The 13,852-nt window shown below is 48.9% G+C and overlaps 1 protein-coding gene across 6 annotated transcripts in view; it reads right to left on the bottom strand.

The window, feature by feature from the left end:
- The window catches only part of BCKDK (branched chain keto acid dehydrogenase kinase), a 744,533-nt gene that overhangs the window by 362,432 nt on the left and 368,249 nt on the right, over positions 1-13,852 (bottom strand). The window lies entirely within an intron of this gene.

Genomic DNA, 13,852 nt, shown 5'->3' with positions numbered 1-13,852 from the left:
GAAGTGGGCACAAACCTATTTAGTCTGTCCATACACGATTCAAATCTTTCCCTAGTCCACTGGGATAACCCTGAACAGTCTAGTGGCGGAAAGGCTTGCTCCTCCGCCTCTAGGCGTCGAGATCTCTCCCATAGCGTGGAGGATATACCCCCGTCGCCCTCTGAGAACCCCTCGAGGACCCGGCACTGGGGACGTATCTCTGGGTCTTCCCTTCGACGTGGGGGGAGGTTCCGGCAAACCCTCCGTAGATTTCGGCGTATCTCTGCCCTTCTGAACGGGCCTTGGTGACTCCTTCATCGGCTGTTTCTGCGCGTCTTTGAAGACTATTCTAGCTATGTTTTCCACGACTAGTTTCTCCATCGAGGGCTGGTCGAGAGTAGTTTTCAGCGGAGCCAGAAACTTACCATCGACAGATGCCTTCTTACAAGGCGTTTCGACAGACGTTTTGGTGGTAGCGCCCTTAGTTGAAGACGGCCCAGTTGCTAGGCGCGAATGCGGCTGCGCGGAGGGCTGGTGACCCTTATGGTCGGCGGACGCTGCCAGTTGATTCGGCATCTCCATTGGCGCTGAGGCCTTCTTCGATTTACTCGACGAATGGCCGTGGGTTGTGTGTTTAGTGATTTTTTCATGTGCGTCAGCGTCGCCAGGGTGTACATCCCCATAAGTAGGGCCGGAGCCAAGCTTTTCGGGGCCGGGGACAGACGCGATGGAGTGTGAGCGCTCCATTGAGAGGTCAACAACCTCCGTTACAGAAATAGCGTTATCACCATCCCCCTCGTCACACTCTGCAGAGGCGGCCGCGTGTGAGGAATCAGCCTTTGACATGCCGTAGGCTGCCCACCTTTTGACGCTGCGTTCTTTCAAAGTTTTTGGACGAAGGAGTTTACAGGCCGCACAGCCAGCCTCGTTGTGGTCGAGGGGTAAGCAGTGGTTACACCGCTTATGCTTGTCCTTCCATGGAAATTTGCCGTTACAAGGGCAAAATCTCTACATAGCTGAGGATGAAATCAGTGATAATGACCTGGAAGGAAAGGGGGGAGAAATGGAAAGGAATTCTAGAAGTAACAGAAATGTCCACAACAACCCCCACTGTCCCTACTGTGTAGGACGGCGAGGCCGGGCCACTTGTTCGGCAGCGGCAATAGGATCGCCTCTTTGTTGAAACCACCGCCGAAGATCTTGACTTGGCGGAGATGTTGAATGGCCGTCGAAAGAGAGCTGGAGGCGGTTGAATTAAACAATATCTGAGAAATCAACCAAGCGTTGAATAACTGGTAAATAGCAATGTCTTACAAGCTCCGCATAAGGCGATCAGTATTCTGGGCGGAAAAAAACAATCTGAGGGACCTCGACGCGCGAGGGATTTAGGGTACACTACACGTCACTATAGGGATAGTATTACAGACACGGCTATGTCGACCTCCCTTTTCGACTTTCGAAAAACAAGATGCAATACTCCGCAGTGGCCACTGGATGTCGGACTGTGCATAGAATGTGATTCTAAGCAAATCAACAAACATCAGAAATAAATATACAAACAAATACAATAAACGTTTGCCTTGAGCACAAGATTGAATAGCCCATCCTGGGGCTCTAGAGGGTTTATTGGCATTGATGACCCCAGCAACCTCCTGTATACTTTTCTCAAATGTCCAAAGGCCTGGGGCACTAGGGACAATGGACAAGTCTGCTTGGAGTGGCCCAGGATCAGTGAAATATAGTCGATCCATTCGGGTTCATGTATTCTATTGAGATCCAATTTAGAAGTAACTTGGCCATTTACTATCTCCCAAACTTTTTTGGTTTAATTAGAGATGGTAACTAATTCTTGCCACTTTTGACATTCTTTTAGATTTTGTGCGTTCTGAGCCACTTAGAAGACGTCTTACTCACCCTTCTTCAGAAAGCATGGGCCACGGGGCAGACCACATCTTTAAGTAAAGTCTGCGGTTCTTTGCGCAGAGATCTTTTTTTAAATTGCGGATAGATTTTCAAAATGATGTCTATGTGTTAAAGATGTCCCAGCTGCTTTCCGGTTGTGCCCCTTAATAGCTGTTGGGACACTCGCTAGACCCTCATCAATCAGTCCCTCAAATTGGTCGATTATCATCCGGCCCCACCCCTCATTAACCCCTGATGGACGCCCAGAAAGTTCAGTAAAACCCTCTGCGCAGGGACCAGTGCAGTTTCAATGCTTGTAGAGTTCCAGCTAACCCTGGTCCCAGCTCTATTGACACTAAGAGACCCAGTGTTGCGAGAATTATAGTTGGAAGACACCAAATCTAAAGATAGAATAATGGGAAAGTGGTCACTCTCCTCATGAGATTGTATGCCCATGTCAATTACTACAGGGTTGTTAGTCACAAACGCATAATCTGTGATACTGGAGCTGGAAAGTGCGTATCGTGTAAACTGCGGGGGAGAATCGGAAGTTCACGCCCCAGTCACCATAGCAAAACCCCTAGAATAGAGAAGGTTTGCCCAACACCGACCCCTGGGGCAAGTACAGGCTAACCTTGATTCGCCCCTTGGTCCACTGGCCACAGTTGCCAACTGCCCATATTCCAATTCCTGATAGGTGGGGATGCTTGAATTAAAATCCCCAAGCAAAATAGTTTTGGAGTATTAACCTGGGAGTCAAACCACCTCCTCATTTCTTCCAACAGGGCACAATGAGGAACAACATATGGGGAATCACAAATGTTGATATCCAAGATGTCCTTTGCCCCCAACAAACCTATCCCAGTCAATTTCCCAATCAGAATATTAGGTGAATCACACTGCATCTCAATCAGGTGGAGTGTTTATTTTTTTACCCCCTTTCCCCTCTCCCCAGAATCAATACACCCCTTGGTCTACCCAGATGCCCTTTCAGCGCCGCCTTGTGCAAAATAGCCCACACGTCGAGTACCAGTGGGTCCACCATCCACGTTTCCTTCAAGGCCAAGATGCTTAAGTAATCCACTTTCTCAAACAAACCTTCGTCCTCAAAGAGATGTCTATTCCCCCTGGTATTCCAACTTATGAGATACGAAGGATGGTTAGGGACGCCTTTGGTTTCTCTGCCTCACCATTCCGGCAAGCCACTCCCAGTGGCCGTTTGCATCTGAGACACCAGGGGAAAATGTCCCTCCACCCACCTGGACTCCAAACCCCCACACCCTCCCCCACCCCCCCAAGTTTGTGGATGACATTCCGTCTTGGGCAGAGATTGAACGACAATAGCCCCTAGGGGTAGGAAGGGCATAGGTACATTGATTTGGCTATGGGTTGATTTAGACACAGCTACCAGACCACCCCCAGGCATCAGAAGAGGTCAGGGGGGAGGCCACCAGGGGGCGCACAGGCAATGGCTGCCTGATTCCCGAGCTCCCGCCGAAGCCAGGTCGCAACGGGGATTGAGCCCCCCCCCAGACCCCCTCTGCCCTGAGACACCCCCCCCCCCCAAGGAGAACAAAATGGCCTGAGCGGGCAGTGAACCCCCGGGGCCCCCCGAGAGAAACAGTGACGTTTGGGGACCCCTGAAAGGCGGAGAACCGGGACTGAGCGGCCACAGGGCCGGAGGAGGAGCCGAGGCCTGCCAAACCTGGGGGACTGCACGGGAGGGACCCCCCCCCCCCGTCGCGATGGGCACCCAGTTCCCAAGTGAGTGGACCACAGAACGCGGACACCGAAACCCCCGCAGCGGCCTCCCTACACTTCATCTGCACGGGCGGAGACCCGTGCCCAGATAGGAGGAAGGCGCATTCCCCCGGACCAGGCCCCGGAGAAGGGGTGGCGGCACCGGGGCTGGGAATCCCCCCTCCGCCGCCACGCCTGCCAGCCCCGAGAGGCGACCATCACTTTGGCACTGGGTGAGGGGACCCTCTAGGCCACACTGCTGCACGCCCACGGGAGGGGCGCCCCCCTCCCCTCTTCCTTCACCGGGGCCCTGCTCACGACCCCACCACCAGAGGAGGAACAGATAGCAGGAGAGTGGGCTCGGACAGGCCCCCGCCAATATCATAAACAGGACGGGACCCCTCTGCAGCAAACGAAGCAACCTCCCCTCCCCGGAGTGCACAGAAGATGCCGAAGGCCCTGGGCCACCTGCAGTGGGTGCGGTCCACCAAGAGCCGCGAAGGACCACCGAAGCGAGAGGGGGTGGTCCCTGTTTGCCCCCCCACACCCCTCGAGTGTGCCTCCACCAACACAGCACCGACCGGCCTGGCAAAAGAATCTACAAAAATATAGTTACCAAGAGGCAGGACCCCACGATAACGGCCCGTCCCACGACAGAGAAATGGCCCACTTGGAAGTCTCGGCACCCTCAACGGCGGCAATGGAGAGGGGCTTCGCCTCAATTCTACAGGAGATAAGGGACGTGCGCTCCGACATTGCCCAAAAATTCGAAAAAATTGATCAACGGGTTGACAAAGTCGAGGACAGGCTCCTTCAGATTGAAACCAACTAATCGTCGTCAGCAACTGCCCTTGAGAAGAGGGAAGAGGAGAGGTCGAGACAAATGGATGATTTTGAAAACAGGGAACGGAGGAACAACCTTAGATTTTTCGGGGTCCACGAGACAGAGGGGGAGATGGAGAGAGGGGTCACTCGAGTGGTGCGAGACATTATTGCCCTCCACTTTGAGGAAGAGATGACTACTGTACTTACTTTTGATCGGGTGCACAGAGCAGGACGACGGGCAGGGGGACCCCGATTGATTCTGGTCCGGTTCCATTACTACTCGGAAAAGACACGGGTGCTGGAGGCCGCCAGGAAAGCTCAGGCGATTACCTACAAAAATTCCCAGGTCTCCATTTTTCAGGACCTATCCGCATATACACGGGCCAAATGTAGGATGTGCCGCCCCCTTACTCAACTGCTCAAAGAGAAGGGGGTACGATACAGATGGGGCTACCCCTTCTCCATAGCCTTCGAATACTTGGGCCAGCGGACAACGTTGATCACCGAGGAGGACATCAAGGGAGCCATCCAGGACTACTTGACGGAACCGACCACTCGAAGGGGACCAACAGGGCCGGCTCAGGGCGGAGCAAACGACCCGGGCCCATCGAGTGGAAGAAGAAGAAAGACCAGCGCAAGGAAATTTAGAAAAATGAACACACCTTCTCCGGCGAAGGAGGGAGAGCGGAACGACTCTGAGGGATGAGCCCCTAGGGGCCCCAACCAGCAAAGGTCCGAGAATGAGTAACACGGAGACAACCGGAGCGACTTGACCACTTGCAAGTAAAGTGGGAGCGAACGAGGGGACCAGCCTGGGGTTGGGGGCTCCCAAAAACGAGCTTAGCAATGAACGTCTGGCCAGGGAGGGCAGGCTGGTGGTCCGGCCAAAATGCCAGGAATGGCGGAACTAACTGGCTGGACGCCGGGTGGGGGCACACAAATTAGTTGGGGTTTGTTTGTTTGGGAGGGGATTTGGGGGGCAGTTTGGGCAACGTTTTAAAAGTGCCCAAACGGTGAGACAATGGGAGCGAGAAGGGAGTATCGGTGCAATGCTTTTGACCAATAGAGAGGGAAACAGATTGAGCCTGATGGCCCGGCCGGCCCTGGGTGTGGGTACCCTGAATGTGCCCTCACTGCGTGACAGAGCTGCTAGGGTCACAGCTGTCATGCAACAGTGGGTGCAAGAAGAGCAGATCACCCAGGGATCAGACAGGATACTAAGAGCTTTTTGAGCATCAGTCAGTGCTTCAGGGCAATGCTCGAACTTAACTAGAAGCGAGAAACTTTAAAGCGCTGTATAGCAGTTAAGGACTCCATTCCGTTAGCAGGTCTGTTGGATAATGGCACAGACTGTCCCACTCAGGTAGGTCTTCAAATGCAGGCAGAAGAATAGGCTCGGCGCAGGGCCCCTGGGTTGTTCATAGCGTACTGGGTGAATAAACTCCTATAAAAATGACACCAAGAATTTTGAGGCAGGGTTGGCTGGTGATTAGATGCTTCCCAATGCTAGAGAAGCTTCCCACTGGACTTGGCTCACAACATTCCTTTAGAAGGTCACTTTTAAGTGACGAAGACAGCAGACATGTTTTCTGCCCACTTTTACAGGCCTCATATGGGCATAAAAATCAAAGAATTTGTTCAGGCCTGTTGTACTTGCCATGCTTCTGGTAAGTCAGGCAGGTTGAAAAAAGCCCCTTTCAATTCCAAAACCAGTGGCTGGGCAGTCTATCGAGAGAACAGCCGTGGGCATTGTGAGTCTTAGATCTTCAAAATACCTCAGGGAACCAGTATAATTTGGTAGTGTTACACCACGCCACCCAGTACCCTTAAGCAGTCACCTTGAAGAGTATCTAAGCCCCTGTGGTGACAAAGGCTATCCCAAGGGTATTATACACACATGGTACCCAGCAACCAGAGTCAAGAACCTGCCCTGGGTACTGTTCGCCTACTTTGATCCACATTCAAAGTGGGTCAATCACTTTGAGACACTGCATTGCGGCAAACACTTAAAGCTGCATTTGACACTTGCCACTTTTTGAATCGCTGTTGAGCTGCTGACTTGTCCCCATAGCATGTCTGCACACCAGCTGTCTGAGACAATCGCCACTCAAGAACTCCATTGCTTAGTTGGAGCTATTTGAGCAAGCGCAACAGAATGAAGACATAAACTCCACTCCTTGTCACTATTACAGGACCACTGCTACAGGAACGCTTCACTGGACCATCTTCAGCAGACTAGACTGTCAACACCCTCAATCCATTCAGGACAACTGACTCAAAACATCTCAGCGCCGTCTCAATCCATAGTAAAAGGACTGTTAGGGAATATTCAGTAATTTGCTAATTCCCTTCTACCTTAGAGAACCCCAGCTCTTTTGCTGGACTTTAGGACTTTTAATCTCTAACCTGGAGAGAGCGAGACCTTTTTCCCACCCTAATGTATTTTTTCTTTGATTTGGACTTTGTGTTTCTTTTGACTTTGGAGTCTGACAAACTCCATAGGCATCATCTTTGCATTGTGACACACAGCACCTTCAGTGCAGTGGCACAGAGTGGCACAGAAAAGTCTTAGATTTCCCAATAGTTTAAATACCTTCTCTTGGTAAAACTACTGTTTCCAAGAACAGTGAAGTGAAATTGACTTTACTTACGTTTTATAACTTTCTAGACCCAGCATACACTATGTTACAATAGTAACCTTCGTATCCCTGCTGTCTAGTTTCTCATGTAACATTTTTATGTTAACCTTTCAACAATTAATGGCTGCTTTACTGCCATTGTGTGTTTTTACAGCGGGCTGCATTTGCAGCTGGAGTAAGACCCCCATGGGTGCCCATTTTGTCAAAATGGCTCCGGTCTTGTTTTTTCACAATTTCTTGTTGGAAAGGTCCTTCTTGAGATTTACTCTGCGTGCCAGACCAGGTTTGGGGCCCTTTGTTCGTTTCGCTTTGGTGGGATTCACAAGTGAAGCCCGCCTCTGGCTCCAGTATGTCTGGCAGGGGCAGGAAGTGAGGGAGGTGCACAAAACTCCATGTGCTTAATCCCCTTGGTTACAGGAATTCGCCCAAATGTGATTGGCCGGCTGGCTGTCCTTGGAGGACTACCACCCTGCTGTGTGATTGACAGCTAGGCTGGAATGAATGGGAGAAACCTGCATAAAAGGCGAGGCGTTTTGGCTGGCAAGGCAGAGTCGACCACTGGACAAAGGAATCCGAAGAAGAACTTGGAAGAGATACATGCTGCAACTCCTGGACTGTTGGTTTGGCCGGTGAAGCTCCAAGTTCGCCTCGACTAGAGAAGCCATGCAAGGAACGACTTCTCCCTTTGGGTTGGTGAGACCAATCAACTCCAAAGTGAACTCGCCTGGACATCCTCTCAGAGCTGGTTGTACTTCCATTGCTGCTGCGGAACCGACGTGTCAGGGAGAGGAACACCAGATCAAGTGCATCGCTTTTAAGTTCGGAGGGGAGCCTCAGGAAGATCCTCCGGACTCCCTTGAAGCAGGACTGACCAAGCCTGAGCCACCTCAACAGAGTGATGGACCCTAGATGCGAGGAATGTCAGAAGTAGTATCCGAGAACCACAGTGTTGGCTATAGATGCAAGGGACTGAAACCGCAAAGTGCTGCTGAAGTGAAGCTTGGCGCCGCCGACCTTCCCATTGCAGTGCTGGAGTCCCCAGACGTCCTCCCACTTGTCCCCATGACTGAGGCCGAGGAACAGGATCTGCAGAGCTGTACAGGAACAGAAGCCAGCTGGAACCATTTCTTCTAACCAAAAGGTACTGTAACACTAAGGGGACTTAGCTCTTGTTGTGTAGCCTTGCTTGTTCTCAGTTGAGACTTGTCTTGGTTGCTTTTGCAGAGTTGCTTGCAGCTTTGCCTTTCACAAGCCTCCCAGTTTATGGCCCTTCACGATTCTTTATTTCTACAAAACCTTCTAAAACATTGTGCAAGACTTTTACTTACCTAAAAGAAGTGCTTCAGTTCACCTAGACTTTTGCTCAATTGACATTGGCTGGCCTGGCTCCCTGAAAGACTTAACTCTGACTTGGTGTTTTACCTTTCCCCAGGAAAGGGTTAATTTAGTGTGCAAAGGGGGTTTAAAAGTACTTACCTGCTTCAGAATATTTGTGTAACTTGTGTTTTTATTCCTAAACCATTTTTCTTTGACACCAACTCAGGATTGCTCTAAATGTACCAGTGATACATTAATGTCCACAGTGTCCTAGTTATTTAAGGCACCTCAGGGTGTAGGAACCATCTGTGTGCCATCCCAAAAGAAGGATACTTGCTGATTTAGAGAAACTATGAGTGTGTATTTTGAATTGTACTTGTGTTTTACTTATATATTGCTCCCTTCTGAAGAAGGCTTATTGAACTGACTGTTAAATGTATAATTCTTTAATCAAGAAACCTTGAGTGTAGGAGTTTAAACAAGGGTTTAGAAGCCTTGCTTGGATTCTGCTGAGGGCCAAGAACAAGCATGTAAAATATTTGAAGTGGTTCAGTCCCGCTACCTGCTGTAAAAAGCCCTAGGGACTAGAATGACCCCATGCGCTACCTTTTTAAAAGGCATCTCCAGTAAACAAGACTTCGCTGCTGAAGTTGTTGAATGTGCACCCCTGCATTCAGACACAGAATGACCAATTTCATTACAAAGACTACATATTTGCCGTCTTCTTTTACAGGGGAGGGTTATAGAGTTTTTGATTAGCGTGCTTGTAATTTTAGTTTCAAATATCCTATTTCTGAAGAACCTTAATTGGACATTGCTTGATTTCGGGACCAAACTATTGTTTTTTCTTAACTGCTTCCGTACTAACTCACATCCTTCCCTCAGAGTAAAGCCTGCACCCAGCCCATATTACCACAAACTGCAAAGAAGGTACACCTATTGTGCTGCGCCTGTTTAACCTTTATGATTGGGATCACCGTTGGTTTAATATTAGTGTGGGGTGGAGTAGGAATTTTATCCATTACACATCACTGTACTAACCCCAACTGGATTCCATTAATTCAGTGGCGTCTTTGTGGTCAATGCAGGACCCAAAAAGGTAAGTTGCCCCAAAAGGTAATTCCCATCTGGAAAATCACTCAAAAATATTAAAGCCAGTGCTTGAAATTGCAGAGCCTAAATATCAAGAAGGTATTCTATAAATGGGAATAAAGGTCTGAGTGTACATTTGGCTTAATCATAGAGCAACCAAGAAAACACACAGCTGGCACCAGTTTGCACAAAGCACACAGCCTCGAAGAAATGGGGTAAAAAGGAGTTACCCAATTCTGGAAGCCTTAAGGGTTGGCAGGTTAAAACATTAAAGAATTGAGTTAGTCATTACTGAAGCTTTGGGGAAGGACATGTTTAGATAAGTAGGTTTGGGGCATCAAAGAAAGCAGCAAGAGTACCAGTGGGCTATCAGTTTAGAGGAGCAAAAATTGGATTTTGCCCCTACAATCCTGGACAGGCCAGTGTGAATCCATTCGTTTTCAACACACTGGGATGGGTGTCATTTGATGTTGACACTTTGATGTCATCTGGGGGTTGTGTTGAGGTGTCAAGGAATAAGTCGGCAGGAGGAGCTTCTGGAACCCTGCCTACTGAGGTGGCAAGGGGACAGAAATGGACAAGGTTTTGTTAGAAAATTAAGGATTTTATCGGATCTCTTTAATCAGTGATCCCATAGATCAATTGTTATTTGCATCCTCCTACCCGCTTCCCCCCCACCGACTTAGCTTTTCAGCAGCACACATCTGTGTGCTGCCGACTCGCCTCCATCGCAGCATCAGTTCTCTCCCACTAACGTAGGGTTTTTTCTGCTTTTTTCTTTATTGTCCCTGCTACAATTCAATAGATGCAGGGGACACCACTGCAATCCCAGCTCCCCTTATTCGGAGTAATTGGAGTTGCAATTTTTGAAAGGCGCAAAGGTGTAGTAATGATAGTGGTCGCAATATTTTGGGACACATTTTGGTATGATTCCATTTAAATCCAAGATAGACCCATCCCCAAGATGGCAAAACCAGATTCTAACCTTTCAAGGAGGACAATGTTGTAATTTAATGTACTAAACACTACAGAGAAGTCAGAATTCATTAAAACTGTAGGTTTATTAGTGTCAGGCTGTTTGAGAAGGCATTATCTTACGTTTAAGATGGCGTTGTGAAATATGTTAGGGTCGAGTGGTTAATGCGCCTCGATCCTACTCTGGTGTTTTTGTTAAACAAGCATCTCTGTGATTTTACAAATAAGAGGAAGAATGAGTATAGGGTGGAAGTTAGCACTGAGTGAGAAGGCACGGATTGGACAGCTTTATTGATTATGATACAGAGGTTAAGAGTGAGGGTGTCACTGACTTCAAGTAACAGCAGGTCAGAAGCTGAATCACGGTGACCTGAAATAGAGGCAGATAAGCATCAAGATTGTATCCATGTTGGATCGGATTGATCAAATTTTGGATCTGCCCAAATTACTTTGATCTGATCACCTCGACTGCACAGGTAACATTTGTTTGAGGCCAACATATTTGCTAAGTGGCTAGTGTGAGAAACCTGATGGTGTTCTACCACCTGCTCCCCTGAGATCCTCTATTCAGGTGGCCAGGGAAGGGCTATCACTTTTGGATCCCGACCCTGGGGGTGGACAAGCGCGGGAGGATCACCTGAGTGGAGGGTCACGAAGGATCGGGAGAACACATAATGGCGAGACATGATAAATCCCCCTTTTCCCAACACACCCTAAAATCCACCCCCTCAGCTTTTATGGGATATTTCCAGTCCCATTCCATCTCCCCACCCTATTTCCAACATGTACAGAGACGAAGAAAAGACGACAGAGCAATGAAGATCACTCATAGGAACATGGAGGTGCAAAGAGGCCTACTACATATCACCATTAGGCTGTCCCATTAATAGAGTCGGGCACGATCTGGCACTTTACTACAACTGGGCACACCTGACGCCACTTGGCTCTCCTCTACACTATAAAAGGGGTGGTTCTGCCAGAAGCAGAGAGCGAACTGGGGATGCTGGTTTGAACGTGGAAGCCTGGAAAAGCAGAACGCTGAGGCGCTGGCCCGGTGTGTTAGGGGGGGTTGCAGTGTGGCAAGGGAGCTGTGTCTTCAGGGAGCCAAAGTGTGGCATGCTGTTGGCAGCATCCAGCCAGTGCTCGTTCCCCTGGGACGAGTCGTTCCAAGGGGTATCTGAGGGGCAGGCAGCAGGACTATGTCCCCAGTGTACAGATCCAGCGGACCTGCTTACCAGCCCTGCGCTACTAGGTGAGTTTCAGACAGCAAGAGAGAAACTCTGTAGCGTGCGAGTGGCTGGAGCAGGAGGAAAAAGGAACCATAAGCCAGAAAGGAGGGGGGGGGGGGGGTGCAAGCGACATGCAAGCAGGAAAAGGGTGCGATCAACCCGAAACAGGAAGTGGGCACGAATGAACCGAAAGAAAGAAAATGAAGGTGCAAGTGCACAAGTAAAGCGGAAAGAGTGAAAGAAGGTGCAAGGATACACAAGGGAAGGTAAAGAAAGGTGGGAAAGGAAGACAAGCAGAGTGAAAGACACCAGAGGAGAAAGGTGGCTAAAGAGCGATTCAAAGTATAAAGGGGGGCCAGAAGTCGGAGGTGACGCAGGGGAGGAGTTTTTGAAAGTCTCCGACACTGCCCCATGAAAGAAAGACAAGTGTTGAAAGGTACTTTCTGACAAAGTTAACTCTTGTTTGAGACCAGAGGGGCCCAATACCGTGGAAGGGATCCCTGAGAGGCCCACAAAGGCCTTTTGAACACTGAAGAAAAAGGCCTAGACTTGGGGAAGGGAACCCCGAGAGGCCTAAAAAGGTAACTGGAAGGATCAAAGCTTGGGGAGGGGAACCCCAAGACAGACCGAGACATTTGGAATTTTGTTGACTTGCTGCGGGGAGCCCTATGTGGAAGGTTCCATGGTCAAACCCTTTTAAGTTGAACTAATTCTTGAAACTGCCAGAACTGCACCGGAGGGTAAGATCACCTGAAAACCATCCTGGTTTACATTTTCTTTTGAGCCACCATTTCTCCTTTAAGAAGATCCTGATCACATTTTATCAAAGAGTGGGCAAGTATAGTTTATAACAGAGAGACTTTGGTTTTGGACACTCAGACATCGACAGCCCTTAGAAACATCAGTTGAGGGAACAGACCCCCTTAGAGTTACGGACAGTTAGGCATTATGCCAACTCCCACAACATTCTTTATTAAAGGTTTTGAAACTGTTGCTTTTGAGTCACTTTGATACCATGCCTGTCTCACACTAGCCAGAAAATCAGTTATTTTTATTCATTTGTGGGGCTGTAGCTTCATTACAGACCAAGACCTTGGTTCCAATTCCAACTTCAGCATTTGACCAAACATGTGCAATTTACTCAAGTGGATAGATACTTTGGTTACCCCCCCACCACAGAATGACCCCCACATCATGGAAAAGAGCACAAAAGAGCACATGACGGCCCCACCTGCCCCAACGAACAAAGAAGGTAGGTCAACAGTACCACTCGCATGAAGCATACATTGCGTGGAGAGCTTGCAAACAAACAAGGATAGTTTTGAGGAGAGATTTATATGGAACGAGAAACCAAATTTCACAGATTTCATTGAAATGTGTACCAGCTTACCTTCCCTTGACACAATGTGACACAACCAAGCAAATATAGTGTGTCATAGCTGCGGTCTTCGGTCAAATTAAAAGTGTGACCTGCCTTTAAAGTACTTACCCTCCGGCAATGCCCTGCTATGTCATTCCCCACAAAGCTAAACTTGCTTGCGCTGCTTACTTCCCAATGGCTTCTAGGAGTTAGGAGACCATACATACAGCAAGAATGCAGTTACTGGCCTAGTAGCTGCCAAGCCAAGGTGTACCTGCCACTTTGGATGGGATCTTCAAGGGGTCGAAGCAGTCCCAGAGATCTGGGAGTGACCTACAGTCACAAGTTTGAATTCTAGCAAAGTAACTCAATGACTCAATGCTTCAATCTTCTGAGATTGCTAAACTTAATACAATACATTTGAGTAAAGACACCACCTATTAGAGTGCATATAAGAGATACAAACTAAGAATAAAGCTTAATTATTGCATACAATGTATTACTGCACATCCATGGTTACAAGGCAATCCTGTCCCTCAAGTTTCAGCAGAGTGTTTGATGGGCCATTGATATCATGGTCCTTCCAAGGCTGCAACTGCTGTTCAAGGGGACAAGTTCGATCTCAACAGGCACACTGCTTGAAATGACTAACTTGGATCCCTGCAGCGTTCATAATATAGGAGGACCTTCACACGCTACTACGGCTCAAATTGTCCGGGCTTAGATAAGGTGTCTCCTCCCCAAAGCTAAAGTAGCACCTCAAAGGGCCCTATATAGGCTGTTCCGCCATGCTC

This window comes from Ambystoma mexicanum, chromosome 3p (genome assembly GCF_040938575.1).
Source record: "Ambystoma mexicanum isolate Mex_15411 chromosome 3p, UKY_AmexF1_1, whole genome shotgun sequence".
NCBI classification, from domain to species: Eukaryota; Metazoa; Chordata; class Amphibia; order Caudata; family Ambystomatidae; genus Ambystoma; species Ambystoma mexicanum.
The sequence above is the reverse complement of the archived record's forward strand: the minus strand, read 5'-3'. Positions and strand labels throughout refer to the sequence as shown.